Source organism: Caloenas nicobarica, chromosome Z, assembly GCF_036013445.1.
Source record: "Caloenas nicobarica isolate bCalNic1 chromosome Z, bCalNic1.hap1, whole genome shotgun sequence".
Classification (NCBI taxonomy): domain Eukaryota; kingdom Metazoa; phylum Chordata; class Aves; order Columbiformes; family Columbidae; genus Caloenas; species Caloenas nicobarica.
Window position 1 is genome coordinate 64,638,215 of NC_088284.1, and position 24,860 is coordinate 64,663,074.

At 42.6% G+C, this 24,860-nt stretch overlaps 1 long non-coding RNA gene across 4 annotated transcripts; it reads left to right on the forward strand.

The window, feature by feature from the left end:
- Positions 1-776: 776 nt before the first annotated feature.
- Positions 777-24,860, forward strand: LOC136001833 (uncharacterized). Of its 4 annotated transcripts, XR_010607851.1 has the most exons (7): positions 777-877; positions 1,711-1,874; positions 6,974-7,047; positions 18,080-18,179; positions 19,044-19,140; positions 20,846-21,002; positions 24,660-24,860. It is a non-coding gene; the product is annotated as an uncharacterized LOC136001833 (long non-coding RNA). The 4 variants fall into 4 exon arrangements; XR_010607848.1 differs by lacking the exon at positions 24,660-24,860 and having other exon boundaries at positions 20,846-21,207; XR_010607849.1 differs by lacking the exons at positions 1,711-1,874; positions 24,660-24,860 and having other exon boundaries at positions 20,846-21,206.

The window sequence follows — 24,860 nt, forward strand, 5'->3', positions numbered from 1 at the left end:
ACATATGTTGGCCATTTCCTCTCTGACATCCCTGTGTTACTTTTACAGCGGACTGCAGCCCCGCTTACAAGTGTCCCGAAGGGGACAATGACACAGAACAGGTAAGGATGCCACTACTCCTCCTTTAAAGACCCGACTGCTTGTTTCTCTCTCCCTCGCCTATGGACACACAAACCGTGGAGAGAACAAGGAAATGTTCAGCCTCTTAGGTTTTACCAGCTGAAAATAAATAAATAAATAAATATATATATAGTTCCCCCCCCCAACAACAAAAACCCCAGCCCAACCCAACCCAACCCAACCCCCCCCACACACCAAACCAAACAAAAGAAACACTCTCCACGAGCAGCTTGAGCCACGCTAGGCAAGTTTCCACTCGCGATAGCAGCTGCAAAGTTGTCCGATCGACTGGCATTTTTCGCTAAAATTCACATATTTAAGCCCGAAACGATGAGTGTGCCCAACCTTCTGCCGCTGCCGCGCTGCCCCCGAAAACAGCCCACCCAAACAAACAGCAAAGAGACTCGGTCCTTCGCCACGAAACCCGAGCAGAGCCGGAGCATCGGCAGCTGCGGAGCGGTCCTTAGCTTTTGTCTCCGTACTCTGCCTTTTCCCTTTCTCTCCTTCCAAACTTTTGGGCGCTCTCTCTGAAGTGTATTTATAGACCTGGAGCCCACGGCTGTATTTTTCCTTGTGCCTCCTTTGGCTTGGGTTTAAGTCACTGGCAGCGAAAATAAAAAGGAGGCATGCAGGCAGGCATGCATGCGGGAGGACAGAAGGCAAAAGAGCTGAAGTCCCGCAGACGGGACGCGGAGGGAGGCTGGGGCAGGGGCCGGGGGTGCAGGACTCCCGCCTGCTCCTGGCGGACAAGAGAAAGGTAACGGGGTACGGTCCAGCCCCGACTCGCTGGGAGGGGAGAGGAAAAGCCTCTTGCCTCTGGGCAAGGGGCAGGTCGGGGTGGCCGCCCCGTCTGGGTAGCGCGGCTCGGAGGGGCCGAGGGTGGGGAGAGCTTGTGTTTGTGTCTGGGGCGGGAGGGGACGACACGGTGTTTTTAAGAACTTGAGGTGTCGGACCAGGTGAAAATAAAGAGCGAACGAGTGGCACACGGGCTGCCGCCCGGCCCCGCCGGCGAGGCTGGAAGGCCGGTGCCCGCTGCCGGAGCGGCGACCCGCCTGCTCGCGGCTGGCGGCTGCCCGGGGCCGAGCCCGCACTAGGGGTCGGCGCCGGCCCCGAGGACCAGCATGGGAGTGCCCGGGGGCGGCGGGACGGCGGCGCTGAGCGGGGATGCTGTGGGGCTGCAGCGGGAGCTGCGGGGCCGGGGCCGCCGGGGAAACCCGGCAGCGAGCCTGGAGCAGCGCGGCTTTGCGCGGCGGGGGGAGGCTGTGCCGGGGAGCAGCACCGCTCGGTCGGGCTGGCGTGGGCTGTTTTTCCTACGGCGTCTCTACTGTGCTTTAAACAATCACACCCAAAAACAAACCCAACGCCGCTCACGGGAGTAGGGAAGTAATAGCTAGCAGGAAACGCTTTTATTGGAAAAGGGGAAAGCTTCTTTCCCTGCCTGCAGAAAAAAGTGATTCGGGGATTAAAAACATGGATGTTTTGAGTTTTGCTGTTTGGTTTTTTGTTTGTTTTGTTTTGGTTTGGTTTGGTTGTTTGTTTGTTTTTCCCCCACGGTGTGAAAATAACGAAGCTGTCTTTTTGCGGAGCCAGGACGGTGAAAGTCTCTAACATGGCAGCAAATACCTCAATAACGTGGATGGTGTAATTGTCATGTTGTTAAGTATTTCCTTATTGACGTGCACCATACTCAGCCTCTAATCTCCGAAATGGATGTCTAAGCAGTTTCTGACATCTTTAGAGAGCCTGTCCTGCAGGTAAGTAAAAAAAAGTGAAGCTGTGGAAGGAACTTGCTTTTGGGCTGAAAATGAGACTTTCAGATTTGGCTTCGAGTGGCAGAACGGCTGGAGCAGCAGGATTACAATTGGCTGTGCAGTTTGGCATTATTATAACCTTGTTCAAACGCATTCTGATGTGCCATGAGGAAGGTATACAATTAGATTAAAGCACCCAACAACCCATCAGATACCGTTCAGAGCTCCGGCTCTGGACTCGGGCTTCTTTAAATCACTGACTCTTTAGAACAAAACTCTTTCACCCTTCAAGTCTCCAGGCAGATTTTTGTGTTTGATTACATTAATAATTTAATTTCTATTTCCTACCGGGCCTTCCAAGTGGGCAAATCAACCCCCTTCCAGACGGGTGGGGGCTGTTATTTTTAGCTTGTTCGCTGGAACAAAATGTTCCAACACTCCCTGCTTTGAATCTTATGGCAGTTTGTCTACTCTTTGATATTTAAGACCGTCGGTTTTCCTTGTCAAACTACCTGTTGTAGGAAATGGCTCCCTTAGCTTGGCAAATCACTCTCAACAACGTAGACAGGAGCATTTGCCTGAATAAAGAAACGTTTCTAAAATGTTGCAGGGAAATGCCTGCAATATTAAACCAGTAAATCTACCGTAGATGCTGCCCTTATGATGACCCTAACGGTGTGCCCAGCTATCAAAATAAGAACTGATCAAAATACTGCCATGCCTTCTTGTCCACTTGATAAATACATTTTGTCGGCACTTGGTGAACAGTTTTGGGGAGTACCATATGCACTTCATAAACAGCACTAAAATATCGGGTCCAATTCAAACATCATTTAAATAGCCCTGCTTCCCCTTCCCAGATGTAGTCCTGCAGCTACTGTTTCGGTAACAGTACTTTAAAGTGTGTTTAAATATTCTCACCACCCCCCCCCCCCCCGCCCCGCGTTGTCCGAGAGCTTCCAGCTGACACTATTACTGTGTCCATTTTAAAAACGTGTCGCTGTGTGTTTAACTACAAGCTGTCCAACATAAATGTGAATAGCGCTATGAAGGAACGCAACAAAGTAGGTGGGAAAGGAAAGGGCAAAATCCATTTCTGTCAAGTGATGCTTCCTAGAGAGTGAATTACAGTAATTCAGACTTTAAAAACTAGCGTTCTTGAGATTATAATGTCATAGGCATTTATATGTAGGCATAGGTACAGTCTGAGGTGCAGAAATGCCAAGACGAATTTTAATCATGACTGTAGATTTGGAAAGTTCTCATACCACTTGCGCTTGGACACCCGCACACATTAGCAAAAACACTGCATTGTATTCAATGCCTGATCACTGAGATCTTCTTCACAGGATTTTCAGTTACCGCCAAGAGTATCTTCATGTAGGATTCCCTCCGTGGCCAGGGGCCAGAGACTGAACGAAGTCAACTGAATAAAATAAGGGCAAACTAGTCTTCTTTGCACAGAGACGTTGAAATATGTGTAAGGAGAACGTCTAGAAAAGACGAAAATCCGAGTGTCGGCGCTCCAAATCATTACAGTCTCAGCAACAGAACACGATCATTACGCACGACAGAAAGAGGCAAAATCCTGCTCGTACAGTGATTATCGTTATGACTAGAAGCAATAACTGCTTTGCTATAAAGGTAGTGTTTATTATGAAGAAACCGAGTGAACAGGGATCTAGATAAACATTCCTCGTATCTAACAAGCCTACTGTCTTCGTGGTGTTTTGCGTGCTGCTAACCCCCCTGTCCTTTTCAATCGTTATTGTCTTTTTTTTTTTTTTCCCGTTGTAATTATGCACATTGTTTCCCACTTATCCTAATTTCAGCACTAACGCTTCCAAATTGCATAGAGGAAACAAAGGCTATTTTTTCCTGTATGTGCGCATCGATAAATTCAATACCTATTCCTACTTTGCAGTAACCTTTTCGTATGATTATATCGAGCCCACTCAAACATTAGAGGTCTCTAAATTCTCTGTATTTGTAGTGCATCTTAGCTGCTTTTTTCTGGTTCTCGGAGAACAGTAACAAACTCTCTTTGACAGGTAGGGAAAACCTATAAAACCGGAGTGCAATACTGACATTGTTGCTCAAGTTAACGCGCTTTCTTTTTGAATTGCTGTTTTTCTCTCTGTCATAACACTCGGCCGGACCGGTGTGCTTAAAAAAAGCGGACTCCTTGGTTGTATGAGAGCACATAATGACAGGCACAGGTACGCGAGAGCCTCCGCGGACAAGAGAGCGCGGGGTAGCGGCTGTCCTGCAGCCTCCCTACCTCCCTCCCACCCCGCTCCCTGTCGCCAGCTCCGCTCCGGCAGAACCGCCTGCACGAACCGCAGCCCAAAGCAGCACTTCTCAAAAGGGACAGCAAAAACCCAGGCAGCGAGCAACGGAGCGTTCCTCGCAAATGCGTTCCCGACCTCACACAATACTAGAGCCGCCGTAGAGAGACTAAATATAAAGTAAGAAGCCCACAAACACCACGCAAGACATAGTTGGGGGTGTGATGGGGAGCGGGGGGACGTGCGCCTTTTGTTCGCGACGGGTGCACTGGGGAAGCTTCATTTCAACTCTGCCTTGTATTTGTTGACGGATTACCAGAATGAAAGCGGCTGGTTTTTGCCCAGGCGACGCACTCCCCACTCTCCCCCCCCGCCCTCCTCACCCCCGCGTACATCTTTGCGCGCACGCAGAGGCCAGGGAGATTTTCCCGAGACCTTACCGACCACCTCCCGCAGAAAGAGGCCAGCGGGATTTCTGCGGTTACCGCCGCCGACCTGCCCCACAGCCTCTGCACCTGCCCGGGCGGTGCCCTTCCCCTCCCGCCCGTCCCCGGGCAACCCAGGGAGCGCAGGTCGGCGCCGGCGGCTCTCGCAGGGCAGCGGCGCAGCCTCCCCTGTCCTCTACCGACCGTTTCGTGGCGTTTACTCATTTATTCTTAAACGCAGATGGATTTTAAAACCCCGTCGACGGAGCCGGTGGAAGAGCGCCCGCGGCTTTCCAGCGATGCTGGCGGCGGGCGGACGGCGCTTCCCCGCGCAGCGGCGGACGCGGCGGCTGCCCCGCGGGTCCGCTCAGTACCTCTCCTCGCCCTCACCCCAAAAAGCCCGCTGCTGCCTTCCCCCGCACCCCTGTGACCGCCGGCCCGGCCGAGATTATTTTTAGGACGTCCGAGGCTTCCACCCCCTCCACAGGAAAAGTCGCCTAATTTGGCAGAGCCTCTCCGTGCCAGCGGGCTGAAGCGGGGAGCGCTCCCGCCCTCGCGGCCCGGCACGGCTTTCCCGGAGCCACCGGCGACACCTCCGCCCGCCACATGCGGGCAAGCGGCCGCGCAGCAGACCGCCGGGAACCGGCCCCCGCCGCGGCCGCCGCCGCGGGCCCCCGGGCCCCCCCGCCGCGCTGCAGGGCCGCCGCGGGCAGCGCTGGGACGGCCACGCCGGGGAGGGGGGGGCACCTGCGCGGCCGCGCAGCGCAGCACGGGCCCCGCGCGCCCCCTAGCGCCGCCCGCCCGTCACCGCGGCCCCGGCAGCGCCCCCCCGCGGCGTGGGGCTCGGCTCCTGGCCGTGGGGTAGACCCCCAGCCGTGGGGTCCGCCTCCCGCCCGCGGGGCCCGCCCTGCCTGTCTGCCCTCCTGTCTTGCAGCTCTGGGTCCAGTATCCTGGGTGTGGGGCTCGGGGTCCCCTCATCCCCCCCAGACCACAGCACCAGTCCATGGGTACCTGGTGGCAGCTCTGGGGTCAGGGGTGGACCGTGGGGGCATGCCTTGGTTTGGCCTCTCCAGCCCCACGTCGCCCTCCTGTGCTCGCCCTAGCTCTCCTCTGGGGTGAGGACACCCTTCTTCATCTCTGAGGGAGCCCAGGGCAGCCGAATGCACCTCCAGCCTGCTCCACGCATGGTGACAACCAGATGGCCCCACCGTCACTGTCTCAATCACCCTCTGCTGTCCCTCAAACACTGGCTCACCTGACCCCAACCCGAGAGACACATCCTCTGCCCCCGCACTTCCACTGGGAACATCCACCTTCTCATCACAGTGCACAAAGGCCTTGCAAACATGGCTTCATTTATTTGCACACAAACCCCTTGGAGATGAAAGAACCATTAGCTTCATGTTATGGAAAGGAAGCAAGGGTAAAAATTACCAACTAAGTAATACCCTGCTTGAAATAATTAAGGTCTTGTTACACTTCAGGTCTCCTAAACACTATACAATAGTGTTTATGGACACAAGTCTGTATTAAGGCTCCAGAATTCACCATAGTTCTTAATTTACTGAGGTGTGGTGAGTGATTAAAACTGTTTACTGATATCACTGCATGCTGCTCCTTCATTAAGCAAACTGAAAAATAACTTTCTATGAAATCATCCCAGCAGGTTTACCAGCAAGCTTGATGCCTGCAGAGATGCTTAGGCACAGCTTTTCCACAGAGCTGCAGTTTCTTGCAGTCTAAGCTTTGCACCATGTGCTTCTGTGTGCCGTCTCATCATGAAGAGATACCATTTTTTGTTGAGGAGTTTTACTCCCCCCTGTCCTGACTTCTTAACCAGCTCAAATCTAACATCAACTGGCTGTTTATAAGTCATCACTGCTACTATCTACCTCAGCCACGGAACCAAACTTTCAAAGGCAGCCAGGTTGCCAGTGTCATCCCCTTTCATGAAACAGAGAAGCAAACACTGGGACACAATTTATCTCCAGGAGAGCCACAGTGTGCAAGTCCTGATCTCCATGTTGCTTTAGGCAGATGAGGCTGGCAGAACTGATAAACCCACAAAAACAGAGAGCATCAGCTCCTACCATGGTCATGAAATGAAGTACAGTTCTCCACTTACTACACAATAGCATAAATTTAGACTGAGATCTAAGCAAAATCATTTTTTGACATATATATGAGAAAAATAGAGATATCTTTAAGAACAAGAAAAAATGAGACCTAACAAGAAAGCACAAAGCATGTAGAGTTGTTCTATATTGAAAGGAAGGTTGAGGAGAGCCATAGTAGAGTTCAAGCACAGCTTTAATGGTGATGGGGAGGGGAGAAGGAGATGGCAATTTTTTTCTTGCCATTTGAATATGTCAGTCTCTAACTTTTCCAGATGAAGCAGCTGTCTGGGAGCTTGTCCTGCACCTCTGGGAACTGAAGAACATACGGCATGTTTAGAAATGACAGGTGGGGAAAAGGTGGTTCTTAGGATGCCTGCTGTTAGAAAAGCCAAATTATATTTTGGTGTAATTTATCAGAGCTGGAGGCCACCCTGTGTTACAGTAGTCCTTCTAGTGCTACTTATGGCCACAGTATGCCTTAAATTTTTTGTGTTGATTTCCTTCCCTTCGTGACCCACACATGAGTAATGGTTCCTCTGGTCCACTGATGACTGTTGAATACCTAGAAGGCAATATCAAATGCGAATGAAGATCTTTGCCTGAGACTCCAGCAAGCCCAGTCACTATATGGGCTGTCACCTATTCACAGGGACAAATACCTTAGACCAGAGCATAGCAGCAGGGAGAGCCATGAGAGGAGGAAGGTTTTGAAAGGGTTACTCAAGTCTTAGTCTTATGCGCAAGGCTCCACCCGGTCTGGTAATGGGGGGATGTTCAGCACATATTTCTGGGCTTAACTCACAGTATCTTAATGTTACCACTGGGATGAAATATACCCTCTTTTATGAGCTCAGGACTGGTAAAATAAGAACTTCAGTGAAGTATGCAGAGGTCATCCTAATTCACAAAAATGAAATGGGTTCCCTCCAAGACTGATTTACTGTGTTTTGTTACCATATTTTTGGGCTGCCGTTATTTTTTATACTTAATCTTTTATGGGGCTTTTATGATTTTGTTAAATTGGGAGTTCATTTATAGGCAATGTTCTCCTGCTCCCTTCCCTGGTCAAGATCCTAATATGCAAAGTCAAGTTTAATTTTTATTTTTCATTTTGCAGTTCACCTCTCAGAAACCTTTTAGATTTGGAAGGTAAAGAACCTCTCCCACAATGGGAAACCAGGGACAAAAGGAAAGGAATACAGCAACGTAGTTTGCTTTTATGTTGAAGGGCCTCCTTGTGAAGCCTGTTTAGAGAAAAACACATGACAACCTGAAGAGCATACTGACACCATATCTTCACCTGGTTTGAGGCTTGTCTGTTTCATTTCTTTAGATCCTCTTCACATCCTCACCCAAAGACACTGCCTTATGAGGAAAACAATGTCATGGTGTAGCCTTCAGGGCAGTTTATCTTCGAGCACTGAATCAGGTTCACTACCTCACTGTGTACCCACAGCAGAACAGATCGTGGGGGTACCTACATTCTTTCTCAAGTGTCCTGATCTGCTCTTGTTAATCGAATAAGTGAATCCCTCATGCCTGAAAGGGAGAGATGCAGAATTCATAGGAGACTTAAGCTGATGAGCTTCACCATACCTTCATAAAAATTACACTGGTTGTGTAATTGGCCTGTAAGTGAAATTTAAGAGCAAGGAGCCACAGCAAGTTCTATTCATGTTGAGCTGAATCTGCACTTGCCAGAGGCTTTCTAGCTGACCCCCAGAACAAAGAAAGTTCCTTTGTTATTAAAAAAATCCCTGTATCATTCCTGAAAAGGCAGCCAAAACTAGGGGGTAACTGGTCCTTTATTTCTGAGGCAAGCTCTGCTGAACAGCTGATACTGAGCAGGAGGGGATCATTCAAATATCTGTCTTTGTAAGAGTTGGAAGCTTCTGAGATGATTCCCCATAACTGAGGTTATAAAGAAAACAGAATAGGCTGATTCTAGGGCAAGCATGATTTTTAAAAAAATGTTTTAATTCTTTGGCTGTGCAAGATTTTTCACTAGAAAATAGCCTATCCTGTCAGGCATTTCTTTGTCATTTTACCCCGTCTGTTAGGTGTGTAAGTATTAAAAGTGGTACTTTTTTTTTTCAGTAAAAAGGTATAAAAATTGATGCACCACCCTTCTTTTCATTAAGGAAAGGAAATGAGCAATGAATACAGACTAAGGATATATTCATGGCAGTTTGCTGTCATTTTGCACAATTCCGGAGGTGTATGTAAAATGGAAAGTAGGAGCCAATAAAAGCAATTTTCTGAGTCCTATTAGCTGCCAAGTGGAATCACAATATGTGGTTAGCTGGGAATCTGCAAGATTTCTCACTTAATTCTACTGGACTTAAATTTTAGTTTGCCATCAGAACAAAACATTTAATTGTGAGATGCAGCAGCTTATGACATCTTTTATGTGACTCTGACTCACACATCAACCAAACTGCAAGGAAAGAATTTTCCCTTGCACACAGATGATGTTCCCGCTTGTTCTGTACCTAAGAATTCTTCATGATTTACTAATAAGAAACAGAGAATGAGAGGAAATTATCTTCATCTGTTTCTCTCACCCATAAAGCCCAAAATAGACAAAGTGTTAGAGCAATTGCATACCCTTGCACCTTCTTCAGTTAACTCCTCTTGCACAGTCCTTGACTAGCAAGCTGTTAAAGAGAATAAATGTGTGTGGAGAGGAACTTTTATATCCTAGGTATCAGTGAAAGTCTTGTAGTAAATACAGAGAGAAAACACTGAAAAACAGTAGAATTAGGAATTAGAAGAGTAAAGGGAAAAAAAGAGGAAAACGGTACCTACTGAGACTTCTCTCTCCAGACACTCATGATCAAAGCCCATGACTGCCATTAGGCAATCAATCTGCAGTTGCGTACATAAAGCTTTGGCAGTGTGTAGTCTCCACTGCTTTCAACAGAGGCTTTAGACATCTGAAACTGGGCACTCTCCCAAAATTTAGATTCAGTTGTGCTATACATTCCAGAAAACAGAGCACCAAATCAGAGGCCCTCTTTTACCCGTGTTATATTCAAGCTGCAGGATATGAAAAGTTATGCTCCAACCCCCACATTTAACCTCTTGGGTTGGCTATGTTTGTGTCCTTCAGCTTTGTCAAATGGCGCACACTGCTAGTAGGCAGTTACTGCTTAAATGCATTGTTGTTTTAGGAGAGATCAGTGAAAACGTATGCCTGTCCTTCCTGACTAATTCCTTTCAATCACATACAGACTTTATTTTGTAAATGGCAGTCTACACTGGCATAACATTTTATGAGTGTAATGCAATTTGTCTCATAAGATGAGTGACCTTGAGTCTCCTGATTTGTCTTGCTTTTCTGCTTTTAAACCTCTATGTCTTTTGTGCTGGGATATTCTCCTGCTTTTGATTCAAAGCTGCTCCTAGCAGTCAGCCAAAGTTTTAGCAGCTTCCTCTTCTTGCTCACTCCACAGTCAGAGGTTTTTCAAGCAGCTGCGCTAGATTTTCTTGCAGGGAGATGAATCCAAAGGAATTCTGCAGTCACAATCGAAGCACAGAAGGCAGCCTCAGTTACTTAGTCCTAATCTATTTACCTCTATCTCTAGATGCTTCTGTCTTCCTCTGATTAAACACTCCTTTTGTGATAGCTCAATCTCAGTGTATCTAAAGAATACAGAGGCTGCCCTACATTTACTAGATTTTACAATTCCAGAATATTCCATTTCTTAACAGTCTATCTATCTTTCATTCCATTGTCAGAAAAAAAGTGCAGTAGCTATAGATATACAGGACGTTTGCTGGACTCTTCCACATTCACATAAATGCCCTGTGGAATGTGTAGCCTCTTGTGAAGTTCTGCAGGAGACATCCTTCTACAAGAAAAAGCCAGAGACCAAACACCACTGCATAAGATACACACAGAAGTGTGGTGAGATCCAGAGCATGCCCGTGAAATCATTTGTGTGTTTATGATAAGAAGCTCACTCCCTCTAGGATAACCTCATGATTGCTTTTGTTAAACCCTTGGCAGCTTAAAAGGCATCTTGCTTGCCAGCGTCTGGAACTTCTTCCTTTCTCTTTTCTTCTCTCTTCCCCGCACAAGGGCCTCCTCTCTTCACTCGACTCACGTTCCCCCTCTCAAATGACATTCTTTCTGTACTTGTCTGCGCAACAGCACAAGGCCCAGGCTGTGGTTCTAAAAGCCAGAAATAATGCCCTGGTCTCTCTGAGTGATTAATGCACTATCCATGGATAATATTGTGCCTTGGTCAGAAGGGTTTGCAAAGCCATGCACACTAATATACCTGCTGATCTGCTTTTTACTTTCACTGTAATTTAAACAGAAGAGTTTGGGGAATGTTCCTTGACTATATGGTCTTTCTTCTTGTTGAGAAGATGAAGCCCAAGATTTCAAGGCAGATCCAGACAAGGAACCACACAGAGAGAGATGTATGTTACACACATGTCTATATTTAATATTTAAAAGAATTTAAACTTGAAGAAAATATTTTGCTTGAAAGATCTATGGGGCGAGTCTTTAGTTCAAGCAGTCCTGCCTGTTCTGATTAAACACACACATAGCCTTATCTAGAGACCTCCAAGCAGCTGGCGTTTCCTTTCCTAAGCCCTTGGCCTCCTCTGCCAAGGCCAAACATTACACAAGTACCTTCAGTGTGTATCCAAAGATTAGAATACAGCCCAGGAGATGGATCCTTGTCCTTCTTGGGTGAGTGGAGACATACTGATTCACCTTATGCCTGAGCCTACACCTGAGGCATGGAGTAATCTGTTACAAGACAACCTCTGAAGTGTTAAGAGATTTCAATTTTACTGTGATCTTAATAACCAAGAGCAGTTCTGTCCCTTAATGGTACAGAGGATGTTCCTGTCTCCACCAGGTCAACAGCAGAATTCTCATTAACTTCAGCATTAAATGGGAATATTCACTGAGCACCTTTCAGGGGAAACAGATATGGTAAAAGCTGGAGAATTGTAAATGCCTACACTGAAAAGCTTGATCCAAACATCCTGAGATGCTGGCAGTTCAGATCTGAATCCGAGCTGTGTAGTTCAGGAAAAGCTTTATTGATAACCCTTTCAGAAGTTACCTTGCTGCTTTTCTCCACTTATGACTTTGTATAAGGAAAGCTTAACCCTTAGGATATCGATATTTTTCCAAGTTGCCAGATAAAATGTCAGAGCACAGCTGGCTTTCAGTCAAAAACTATCCTGGGCAAGCTGGAATTTGGAACAAAATAAGGTAATTGCTGTATTAATTTATATCGATAATTAAACAATTTAGTTAATTTACATTTTCTAATTATGTGCTGCTATATGTTGTTTTTCTGTATCTCTAAGTCTCACGAGTAAAATCAGAACTGAAATGACTCCATAAAGCTCACAAAGGTTTGCTAAATTTCAACTAAATGTTGCCATCTACTGTTAGAATAATAAGAATAAAACCACCATAAATGGGTGAAACTAGCACTGTAATTGTGGAAGAACTCAGTGGATATTTGCATCCTATTGTGCTGATGCACAAGGGATTTTTCTTTGAATGCACAGGCAATAATATGTCCGTAAATCCTTCTGTGTGTCAGAGGGAGAATAGAGTTCATTGTTTGCAAGATCTCATTATGATTACTTTTCAGCTTCTAAAAATGTTGTAATGGTTTCCAGATCCAGTATTTATGGTATTCAGTATGTCGAGAGAAAACAGGCTTCATTGAAAAGCTTCTAAACGTACCTTATCTATGCTTTTTTTGACTGGGCACACAGAAAAGTGATAGTAACATATATAGCAGATTTCTAAACATTCTACTTCTTCAGCATTAAAAGTTAAAACACACCCCATCCTCCCCCCCCCACTCCCTTTACTGACAAATACATAAGGGGTAGTTTTACATCAAGATCAGGCATGAACATCTGGGTAAGGACATAGTGACCTATCAGTTACAGAGTGTTTCAGTTCTGAGCTGACGATAGAAAAACTGCTGTCAGTCCTTTACTTTCTGTACAGCAGAAACAGAATTTAAAAGGGTTCAAAGTGGGTGCTATCCCTGAAGCTCTGAAAATGAAGGCAATGGGCATGTTTCCATGTATGACAATGGAGTGGGAGATGGATTTCAAGCAGTTATGGGATTTATGGATTCCTGCTGTGTGTGCTTTAGCTGGCATACTACACTTATTTCTGCATGTCCCATATTTGCGTGTTGAAAGGGACCCACTGGATTTTCTACATCAGAATTTGATGGAAAAATAGAGTAAAATATATTCACCTAATAAGGCCTTGGACATTTAAAACAGAACTTCCCATAGCATCGAAAAATCTTCTGCTGATGTGTTATTACATTCTCAGACAAACATCCTCAGCTGCTTGTCACAGGCACGAGTTGTTAAAAGGTCAGAAGCTATCCATACTATCTAGAAAATAAGAAATCTGAATACAGAAAAAGCAAAACCCATGCATAGTATCATGTAGTGCCACCTACAGATAGAATTGTGAATTACAGATGATTTTTCAGTGGGGCTGTAGTGACTTGGTCGTGCTGCTGATGGAGCAGCACTGTGGAATGGCATTTGCCCATCTATGTAACACGGAAGATAGAACTGAGGGAGTATTAGTCATGTTTATTCTTTCAGAGTTTCTCTGAATTCTAACTCTGTTTCTTCGAGGTACAGGAAAATTAATTTTTTATTATTTAAGTTCTGATTCAGCAGACAGGCGCCTTCAATGTGAGGTGCAATGAAGGATGGGTTGAGAGAAATTGAGCTGCAGCCCTGGACCCTGGAACTGTGTAGTGAAAAGTTTGTTTCACCTTTGTGTGTTACCGCATGAAAGGAAGAATGGGCCAGTGAAAAGCATCGTCAGAAATAATAGACAAGTCTCTTTGTTAGGAGTCATGTCATACAGGCCAAAGCACTAATAACTTTTTGATATACAAAAAAAGATGGAGATAGAAAAGCCCAAACTTAGCAGGAGTTGAAATTGTCAAGGGACATGAAGAGCAGCAATAAGATATTCTATGGAAAAGGCTAAGACATGCAGCAACTTCTTTGCCTTGATTTCTACTGGATGTGTTTGTCTTCAGGTCTCCTAGGTCCCTAAGCCTAATGCCAATGCCTTGGGGAATGAAGCATTACCAAGGATAGAGGAGGATTGAGTTAAGGATTGAGTTAAGCAGGTTGGACACACACAAGCCCATGGGACCACACAGAATGCATGTCAGGGTGTTGTGGGAGCTGGCTGATGTCCCTGTGAGACACTCTGTACCATCTTCACTGTTGTGATGTTTCGGAGAGGTTCCTAATGACTTGTAAAAGGTAAATGATGCACAGCCTTATTCAAAAAGGGTGAGAAGGTCAGCCTCACCTCGGTCCATGGTAAGATTATGAATTGAATCTTCCTGGAAGCCATGTCCAGATGACCGAAGGAGAATAAAGTGATTGGGAGCATACATTTAGCAAGGACAAATCATACCTGACCAACCAGATTGCCTTCTATAATATCCCATACAGACAAGAGGAAGGCGATGGATACTGTTTACCTCAGATTAGTGAGGCTTTAAGAGCAATCTCCTGTAGGACAGTTATAGCCAGATTGGTGAGAAATAAATAGTATAAACAAACCATATAGAAGGTGGAAAACTTTCTGGACCATGAGGCTTGTAAGGTAGTGGTCAGCAGTATGAAATCTGTTGGATACTTGTGACGTTGTGCAGGAATCAGCTCAGGGCTTGAACTGTTTAAAGAAATCTTTTGCTTGCAGATATTTTTATTGTGAATCTTTTGATTGTAAGGAAAAAGCAAACTTTTCTAGCTTCCAGACTATTAAGGAGCTGAATCCAAGCATATGCTGAAATTTGTTACTTTATTTGCTTCCCTAAAATGTTATTCCTTTGTTTGCGTCTGGTTTTTGGGTTAGAATAGTCAATATGTTGAAAGTAAAGCTGGTCGCAGCATGCTAATCCTAGACCTGATAAAGGAAGCATCACACTACACATAGGAGGTGCCTGCTTCCAACAGATTATCAATTCACCATCCTTTACTGCAGCTGTGCTAACTCCAGGCTGTTCTGAGAGGTCTCCTGCATTAACTTGAGTGCCTTTTCAGTGGTGGCAGTAAGAATTGCTTTAGAGTTAAAAAGGCTAGCTCTGACTTATGTAATTCTGGTGACAGGTTGCCTGGTGGACAAGAAAGAAAAACTTCAATAGCAGACATGGCAATGTTTTTACTAGGACTTCCCCCACCTAATGTTGTCAGTGAAAGCATTTCCCCCAAAACTTGGAAATATCTGGCTTTGGCATGTCTATAATGTTGCTGCTCTGATCCATTAAAAGGCATGTCCTGTTTGTAGATGAGCTGTGCTCTTTCTCTGTGTGAGCAAACACATCTAGGGATAGTTTTCCCTTAACTGGAGCAGACATACATCAGGAAGAATGAAGCAGTAGCCAGTCCAATCTCGGCCATGCAGGAGAAGGCTCAGTGAGTATCTTATCAATGTATATAAATAACTGAAAGGAGGGTGTAAAGAAGATGCAGCCAGGTTCTTTCCAGTCGTGACCAGTGACAGGACAAGAGGCAATGGGCACAAATTGAAACATACGAGGTTCCCTCTGAACATCAGAAAACACCTTATCACTGTGAGGCTGACCAAGCACTGGCACAGGTTGCCCAGGGAGGTGTGGAATCTCATGGTCCTGAGCAACCTGTTCTAGCTGACCCTGCTTTAGCAGGGGCGTTGGACTAGACAACCTCCAGAGGTCCCTTCTAACCTCAGCTATTCTGTGATTATGAGCAGCTTTTTCCCATTAAAAATTGTGACATAGTCTATTAATCCCATCCTGTTTAAGAGAAGCACTTTCTACGGTGGTTAGCAGTGTGTGTTTAGATAGAAGAAGCAGAAGGTAACACGCAGATCTAAACGGGTAGCCATGGCGAAACACACAATCCTATAACCGTGTAACAAAGGGTTCCCACAGTTACGTGGAAAGATAGTTTTGTTCCTTCTTCACTTTCTGTTTTGTTCCTTCTCCAGTATATGCATATTAGAGGTCAAAATATAAGTCACATGAATAAAATTCCAAAAGGTCTAGGTATGTAACCATCAGGCATTAGATAGCTACAAGAGGCAGGGAAGAGAGTGAGATGCAGTGGGATTTATGAAAACCAGTTCCCAAAGAGTCTTAAATTAGATATACAAAATAATACAATATAATATAGAACGCGCTTTCTGTCTGTTTTGGAGAAAAGCTGATCTGTCCAAGAGAGCTTTCTAGGCTTAATTGTTCACATTTCCTGGTAAGGACAGAATGTTACAAAATTTATGAAACTTTGCAAATTGGAACAGAAACATGTCACATATCTCAGAAACTCCTTGGTTCATACACAGCAGTTAGTATACATTGCGTTCAAGGAGAGCAATGATTAAAAGGCCCAACAGTATTTAGGAAGGGCATATTTTGTCATAGTTGATTTTTGTTTTGTACCAAACTTTGAAAAATGAAGACTTTGTCACAGATTTTATAAATCGTAGTGTTGCTGTATATCATAATTTAATTCTGATTTTCATGACGCTTGGTGTTTTTCCTTAAGCAATAGTTGGAGACTAAGGATTATATTGTCATTACAACCATATAATTATAATTAATAAATAATGTACTAGTAAAATTATGATTATATAATTTCAGTTTTCATTAAGAAAAGAGCAACTCAAAAAGTAGTTTTTTGCTCTTGCCTTCTGCATGGCCTCTCCAAAAATGTGCTCTCTTGGTGCCTTAATAGTTTCATGTCAAATCTCATTATTTTTAAACTGGTCTTATGCTTTTGAGAGAGAGGGCTGAGCAATTTTTCTACTGTCATGGGAAAGACAGATGTGAGGTACAGTAAATGGCAAATTAAGGTCTTCAGAGTTGAAAGAGGTATAACATAGTTTCCTTTACTATTCAAAATCTTATTTTCTTTTCACAGAAAGGGGTGGCTTTCTAATAACTACTGAAAAACACTAGTCTCAGGAAAGGCCTCTTTGTCCCTTTGGAGACAGTAGTCTTCTTCAGTGGTTCAACACTCCTTGTAGATAAAGCTTAAACTCCTTGTCCTTTAAGTGGTCTTTTAACAAGCAAGATCAATGAGAAAAGCTACATTCCTAAAAAAAATGGCAAAGCCCCAGCCAGTGCTCAGCCTTTGTCCACAGGACCTTGGCAGATCCACACTCTTTTCTGTAGATCCATCAGAGGGGTCTTGGTTTACCCAGTGAAAATGCTGAGTTAAAAATTAAGCTGTTTAAGATTTTGGGTAAAAAAATATTGCCTAACCGATGTAATAAGTTAAATTACATGAAACAAGTTATTAATGCTTAACAGACAAGTCATTTGGAATGGTTTTCATAGACTGTAACTAAATGTAAGCACATTTGTGTAATCTAGTAATAAAAAAACAAAACAAAGATGCTCTGTGTTTGACCGTAAAGATAGTGCCATTGTGATACACTTTTAGTCACAGTGAAGTCTAAAATTAGGATCAATTCTGTCATTGGAGTGATCATAAAAGTTTATGTCATGACAGGCATGGCAGTTACCTCTTTCTGGTTCAACTTGTTATTTGTATAGAGCAATAACATCTCTGAAAAACTATGAAACTGCATTGGCTAATACTTATGAAAGCTTTAAATATTTCCAACCAATTATCATTGTTGAAACTGCTGTTAGGCATTTGAATTGGAGCTGCATTTGAGACAATGTTATACATATACATATTTGTATGTATGTATATATATGTGTGTGTGTGCATACTGGTGTACCCACCTGTTGTGGGTGACATTCTTGTATGTATTTAATCCATGATTTGCAAAGCATTTTTCTATCAGATATTATTATTGTACTTTGCTGTCTGGGTTTTACAGATGTGCAAAATAAAAGGTATAGTTAGATGTCTTGCTGAGGACTGGGAGAGAACAGAAGTCAAATTTCTGGGCTCTCACAAACTACCACAGCAATGAATGCACTGTAGACTGAGGACACTGATAGTGAACTGCAAAATGAAGGAAGATAATGTCATGCTTGATAAACGTTTCATGGTTCTGGTCATTGCAGAAGAAGGGATTAATTGCCTCAGGTTTACTTTAACTTTTACAGATTATATTAATTTAAGACAGCTGATGTAATAACTTGTTTGGTAATTATTGATTGCATAAATATCAGGATCCTATTGTTGTAGTTGCTACAAATGCATCATAAAAGGAGCTTTTAATTATACTTAGGAACATATCTGATTTTGAAATCACATCTAATTTAATTACTATCTAGATATCATAGACAAGGTACTATCTATTCTGAGAAACAGATTTTCTAGCATTAACAAATGAAATTCTTACAGTGCCTTTGTGGGACATTTTACAGGTGGAAAACCTAATATATAGAGATCGAATGACATGCCTACAGAGGTCAGCTGATGCAAGCCTATGGCTGGTTTTCTGAATCTCTTCGATATTACAGAGAGGTGAGATATCAATCAGGATGTTCTAGCACAACTGAGCTAGGTTAATATTACTCCATGTCACTGTTCTCCAAAATCAGAAGTTTCTATATCTCAGTCATAATCAGTCTTTCCTACCATGAAAGATATTTAGGGAACATGTATCATCCTGAGAGCCACCTTAGAGGGTGAACGTGTGGCTGGCTATGTCGGTAGATGTAAGCTAGTTATAATCTCTGGTGAATGTAGCAGGGATTAAGAGGTGGCAGCAGTAAACCTAGTTCACTTACAAACAGAACACCACGTGAAACTGCAATCGCTTTATGGCCCCAAACCTTAGGAAAGCTCTCCTTCCATCATCTGTTTATTATGATTCCAATGTGCATCAAAAAGGGAAAGATATTGAGGAACATGATGAGGACGAGTTTGGTAAACAGCAGTCCTGCTTACAGATAATATCTTGTCGCTTTTCTTTTGGCACCAGTATAAATACTTTTTGCTGAAAAAGTACCTGTTAAGGGCAAATTCTCAGTGGAACAAATCAGATTAGTGAATAATCTAAACCCTTCAAATATTCAAAATGTGGACATAACTGGGGAAATCACTATTAAATAATAATTCTTTGTTTAAACAATCATTTAATAGCCACTGAAGAGATTCTAATGGATTTAGCGTGAATCAGTCTCTGGGATCAGATGGTGCTAATCAACGCCCTTAATTTAGTTCTGAGGTTTAGATTATGGTATTATGCGGCTCCTGAACTGACTTTTAACATAGTAATCACTTAATGTTTTGTTATTTCACAAATACCAACCAATTGTTTGAGCTTTTTTTACAAATAGGTGTTCTTCAAAAACCTGTATTCAGTGTAAAAAAAATCTCTTTCAGACCTGTCAAATGCAGAGTGAGGGGTCATGAATTAGATTTTTTAAAGGAAGCCAGAAGTTTGACATTGTTGTACCTTTTCCTTATGAACTCCTGCCAGGTAAATCTTAATTACTATGCAAATCTAAGCCAGATAACTTTTTTACTCTGCAATTTTGCAGCGTAACAAAACATCATGAATATGGGAATTTAACCACTTCTAGCTGCATGTAACATATTAAATAAGGTAATGCATGTAACATATTAAATAAGGTAATCAGGGAATTTTTTAACAATACATGTGTGGGGTTTGGGTGGGGTTTTCTTGTTTATTTGTTTGGTTTGCATTCACTTGATACAAGAAAAGACCACATCGTGGAGTGTAATGCCTTTCTAACTTTAGGACTCAAAGTACTAGGAAGTTCTGCCACCTCTGAGTTTAAAGGGTCTCTACTAACAGTGTCTCTCATTTTGTCAGTCCCTGAGCAGCACTTTCCTAACCACAAATAGCATATTCAAGAGGTAATTAGCACAACAAAATCTGACTACAATCATCTGAACACCCTTATTTTAACACTAATTAACTGGCATTAGAATACATTTTAAAATGTACTGTTTTGTTACCAAGAATAGAAAATACATTTATGTGGGGCTTACAGTGCAGGTTGCTGAGCTGGTGCTCAGGGAGCTCTCAGTGCAGCCAGTGTAAGGGTCACAACTGAATTCACAAAATCTATCCCCAAAGATATGAGATGGTACATAACAAAAGAAAACCAAAATTACAGTGTCTTCTTATTGCAATCAAAAAAGCCTCACAGAAGCAAGGAAAGCACTAGCATTCATGTAGCCAACATCTGCTAGTTGTCAATGGGAAAACATCAACAGGGGAATGTATTTGAGCTCTCATGAGCCCACTGGTGCACTGCTATTATCTCATTGACAGTATTTTACTAACCTAATGCTTAGTTTTGTGTTGTCAGCATTATCCAGAATGAACTTGTGATATATTTATAATACACCACCCTCTATGTTCATGAGGGTGTTGTCAGCAATAAACCTTTTCAAAATCAGAAGGAAACTTTGGAGACAGAAAAGGAGAAAAGAGCTTTTCATAGCCAAACAATGCAAGGAGTAATTCTGTATAGATGATGTACATGGACTTGAACATGAGGTATTCTGAGTAATAGCAGTTCTAGAGGTGCTGTCACCTTTCTCTGAAAAAAAGCATTGGTAACAGGATTGACAGTATCCATAAAAAGGCTCAGAGAAGAAACCTGAAAACACCTTTGCAGAAGGTGAAGCACCATTTCAAGTTTTAGCCAGACTATACTAAGATTTGATCAATTTGCACAACCATCCACAGAACTGAACTGTTTATAGACTTTTACTAGTCTGTTGTTAATTGGTTGTGACATAATTTTACACTGGAAATCGGGACCTACAAGCAGCAGCTAAAAGGAGTCTTTAAAGAGCCAAAAAGGAATCTCCATGAGTTCCCTTATAAAAACATTTTTGTCCTCCTGTGTGTGGCATTGGCAGCTTTTTTCCTGCAACAGCAATGAGCACAGCCTGGTAGCTGAAGATAAATGCTGAGCTGTAACAGCAATATTTCTGAACAAGTTACTCCAGCCATAGGTCCTATGAGCTGGTGATGGTAGACAAACACGGATATCGTGTAGCTTTATCAATAAATATCCATCAGGACAGCAAAGCAGACTCTCTGGCTTCTGATCCACACATCTCCCCTGTTTGCTAGGCAAGGTGTAGTAACAATGTATTGCTAGAAGTATTATGCTATGGTGTTGATGATTATTCCTATATTAAAGGAAGTGACACAACTAGTCATTACAATGAAGATTTCGGGAAACTAACAACATCTTTCAAACTGAAGATGTGCAGGAGCTTGGGATGCACACAATAGAAAAAGCGTGGAATGCATGGTTGCTGTTTGATGCTAAAGGGGACAATGCTGCTGAGACCAAGGTGAAGATAACAAGCTGTTTGACTGCAGAACTGCAACTTAAAGGTCATTTCATTCCTTGTTACATAATTCTGTTGAGAGAAATCTTCATATTGGAACAAGTCAGAGAGATCTGTTTATTTGCAACGGCATAACATAAACCTTACTAAAAATGTTCTGGGTGTCATGTGTACCTTGTTTTGTGAAAGGTGAGTTTCTGAGAGCCTAATACATGCTTAATTGTTTTTTCTTTTTATCAACAATCTGTTATTTTAAAAAAAGGTTTTGAAATATTTTTTCTAATTCAAAAGATAAATACCATTCCTGGTCAGATACAGTTTGGTTATGTGATTGGAATGACCTGATGAGTATTCCATTATTACAGCTGTTCTGAATATTTTTTGTCAGTCTTCTACATACAACATTAAGCGCCCATTGCATAAGAGAGTTGTGTGCACATTTCCTTTGGATTTTTGCCTCACAGTTACCCCTTCCATAGAGCAAGCTGTAAATCAAGTTAAATATGACTCTCACGAAATTTTTCCATTATTGCCTTTGTCATTTCATGAAAGAGTTTCTTCTGAAGAGATGAAGTACAATTCTGTCTGGACAGCCAAGCAATCTACATTTGCTTGGCTTCTCTGCACTATAACACCCAAAAGTCTGAGAATTTTGTGAATGGGACTTTGCTGTTCATTTAAACAGATGGCCCTAACTGTACCTGTCCATGCATCTACATCAAATCTGAGTACAAAAGGTAGGATTTCAAGCCAGGATTCTCCAAACAACAGTCTGTTCTGCTCTGACATGCCCATTATGGAGGGATATATCACCTCTAAACTGCCTCGGAGGTAGAACAGCTTTCAAAAATAAGAAGTAAAAAAAATAGTGGTCATGAATGAAGTTTTGGCACATGTGCGCCAAGCAGACTGAAACATAGCAGGCTGGGATAGGTGTTATGTTTTAGTCACTGTTACTGTTCTCCTCTAGTTTCTTCTCAGCATTATATAAGGCAAGCTTCTGCACCAGAAGAATTCCAACTGAACAGGGTCATAGGATGCTTCATAGATTTCCTCAGGCTCACACATGTTCGATTTGCTAATCAGATTTACTTAAAGGCAGGTTTATTATCCAGTATATTGATTAGACACTATGAAAATTCAAGTCTAAGTAAAAAACATTCACTGGCTTTTATATTAATCCAGTACTAAAATAAGATGAGAATTTAATTCAAAAAGTGATTTTAAGTAGTGAGATGTCCATCGTCAACCTCAGGTTTTGATAAAGAATTTTAAAAAAACCCAAACCAACTCTATTGAAGAAACAGTAATACACTTCAAAACCAAATATTTATACTGTCTAGTATTACATTACATACATACTAAGCATCCTGCAGACTGCATTGAAGTCTTATATAATCTGTCCACACATAATAACTCAGACAACTCTAAAACTAAGTATAATAAGAGACTCAATTTCTATGTTTTATTCAGCTACAAAGATAGTACTGTGTTGCAAATGTTCAGCTCAACCACAAGGACTTTTCAGGCTCATTTAATGGTACCATATCATCAGGATGATTGCAATGAAACTTAGTTTATCAAAGAGTTTGCTTTGAAATGCACACATCTCAGGGAGGTTCACTTTTTTTTTTTTTTTCTCCAAGGAAAGTGCACAGGGCTCAGCAGCTGAGTTAGCTCTTCTGCATCCTTAACACAGCCCAGGAGAAAGCCTTTTACTCTGGAGCTGTTTTGCTAGATGTTATATCATCATTCAAGAGGGAAATAAGCCATCACATGTGTCTATGGGTTCCTTTACGTTGATATAATTACACAGAAAAGGAAGTTCAGTCCAGTGAAAATCTAAGTCAGTGAAAATGTAAGGAAAGAAAGGCAGTAACATAAGGGGAAGACAGATGACAGGGCAACAGGATTTTACTGGAAGCAATAGCATAGTCTGAACTGTAGCACTAACATTTCCTACAATACCAAAAATTGTACCACAAATGGCCACCTAGATGTCTTGGGGCAGAGGTCTGCTCTACCACTGTGAGTCAGGATGCTTATACACTTGAGAGGTCTTGCTACCCCCAAATAGCCAACACCTTGAACACAAAACAGATGATGTGTCTTCAGTTCAAATCCACTTGCCTCTGGCTTTTTCTTATTCTGGAACCCTCTTTTCCTCGTCGTTCCCATGGTACCCTCTAATGTAAGGCAACCTTACCACCTGTGAGCATAGCTAAACTTCTTCTGCTTCTACTACCAACTTGGACCCAACCACTGCCTCTTGGATCATTTTCAAATGGAGAAAATACTGGAAGCACAGTATGCCAGGATTATTTCAAGGAGATATCCTTGTATTCAGTACCACTAGGCCAAAATTCCTTATTTCCAAATTAATCAAGGTCTTAGCTAAACTTTAGCAATGACAGTCAATTAAAGAAACGTAACTAGCATGCTATCAAATCAAAGAATCTCCAGAGGCTCATGTTTTGTATTAAAATATGCTGACACAGTCTAATGTGCCAAGTTTTTCCCTTGGTGCCGACACCAACTAGTCAGATATAACAGTTACAAATGCACAAGCTGAATCAAAGACAGAGGCATACTTAATAATGCAAACATGCTTCTGAGTTTAAAATGTTTTAAAAATCACTCTTTTTCTTGAATGACACACACTATCATGTAATTGGTAGCTTTGAATTGAGTTCTGACAATAATCTGGTTTGGTTTCAACAAAAGATAAGTATGGAGGACCAAGTGACAGAGAAATCGATTACTGGCCTGCTAGTAGGCCTTCAATATGAAGCAGATAGGCATTTAATCAACATGAGACCATGAGCATCATGTTTACAGACGCAGAAGTCATTTAGCACATAGAATCTTACAAAACAACGCCAAAAAAAAAGCTGTACATACATGTTTAGGTGCAGAAATTAGATCTTGTGCACTATTAAAATAATTTAGACCTTTGGATCAAACCCAAGGCATTGCAAATACTGGGAGAAGATGAATTCCTAGAAATGGCATTAGTCTGCAGACAGTTGTGGATATTTCTATCATTATGTCAGTACATACAACCAATGACATTGGGTGGAGTTATTAAAAAAAAAAAAGGAGGGAAAGAAAAAAGAGCATAGTCTGAATAGATTGGCAAACTGTCATATTTTTTTTTATTTGTGGTTAGAAGAATAAAAACTAGGCAACTCTTTTTTTCATGATCACAGGGAGTTTAGCTGAAACTGTGTAATCTATTTCAATTCACCTCAGCAAAGGAGAAGCTAGAAAATCCCAAGCAATCTTGCTGACCTATACATTTAACCATTCATACCCATGACTTGTCACCTCTAACTCCCAGCAAAAATATAACACATGCATGTGCTGGGCAAGATCCATGTCAATTGTCATTGTCAATTCTGAAAACATAACAGAAGACACAAAGTTGTCCTAAATGTTTCTGTATCAACTAAGACGCTCAACCTCGAGCTATTGCTTAATTCCCCAAGTCACACAGGCTTTGTGGATGTTAACAGGGAAGGTTGTCAAGTTTTCAGTATCCCATTTCTTGGCACTCGTGGACTCTCTCTGCTCGACTGCCTCTGCTGTTAAGCACAGCTATACATTACAGAGATGTTTAAAAAAACATTGCAATAATTGACATTTTATTTTTGTTGGCAGGCCTGGATTAGCTATTCTTTTGGCTTTCCTGAGAATCAGAATCACTGAGGCTGGCCAGTCCCTCTGGAAGTTTGTAGTCCCACTGTGGCTTGCACTGGGTCAGCCACAGCTGGTTGCCCAGGATCATGTCCCCGCTGGGTTTGAATATCTCCAAGGATGGGGATTCCACAACCTCTCCAGACAACTTGGTCTGGTGTTTGA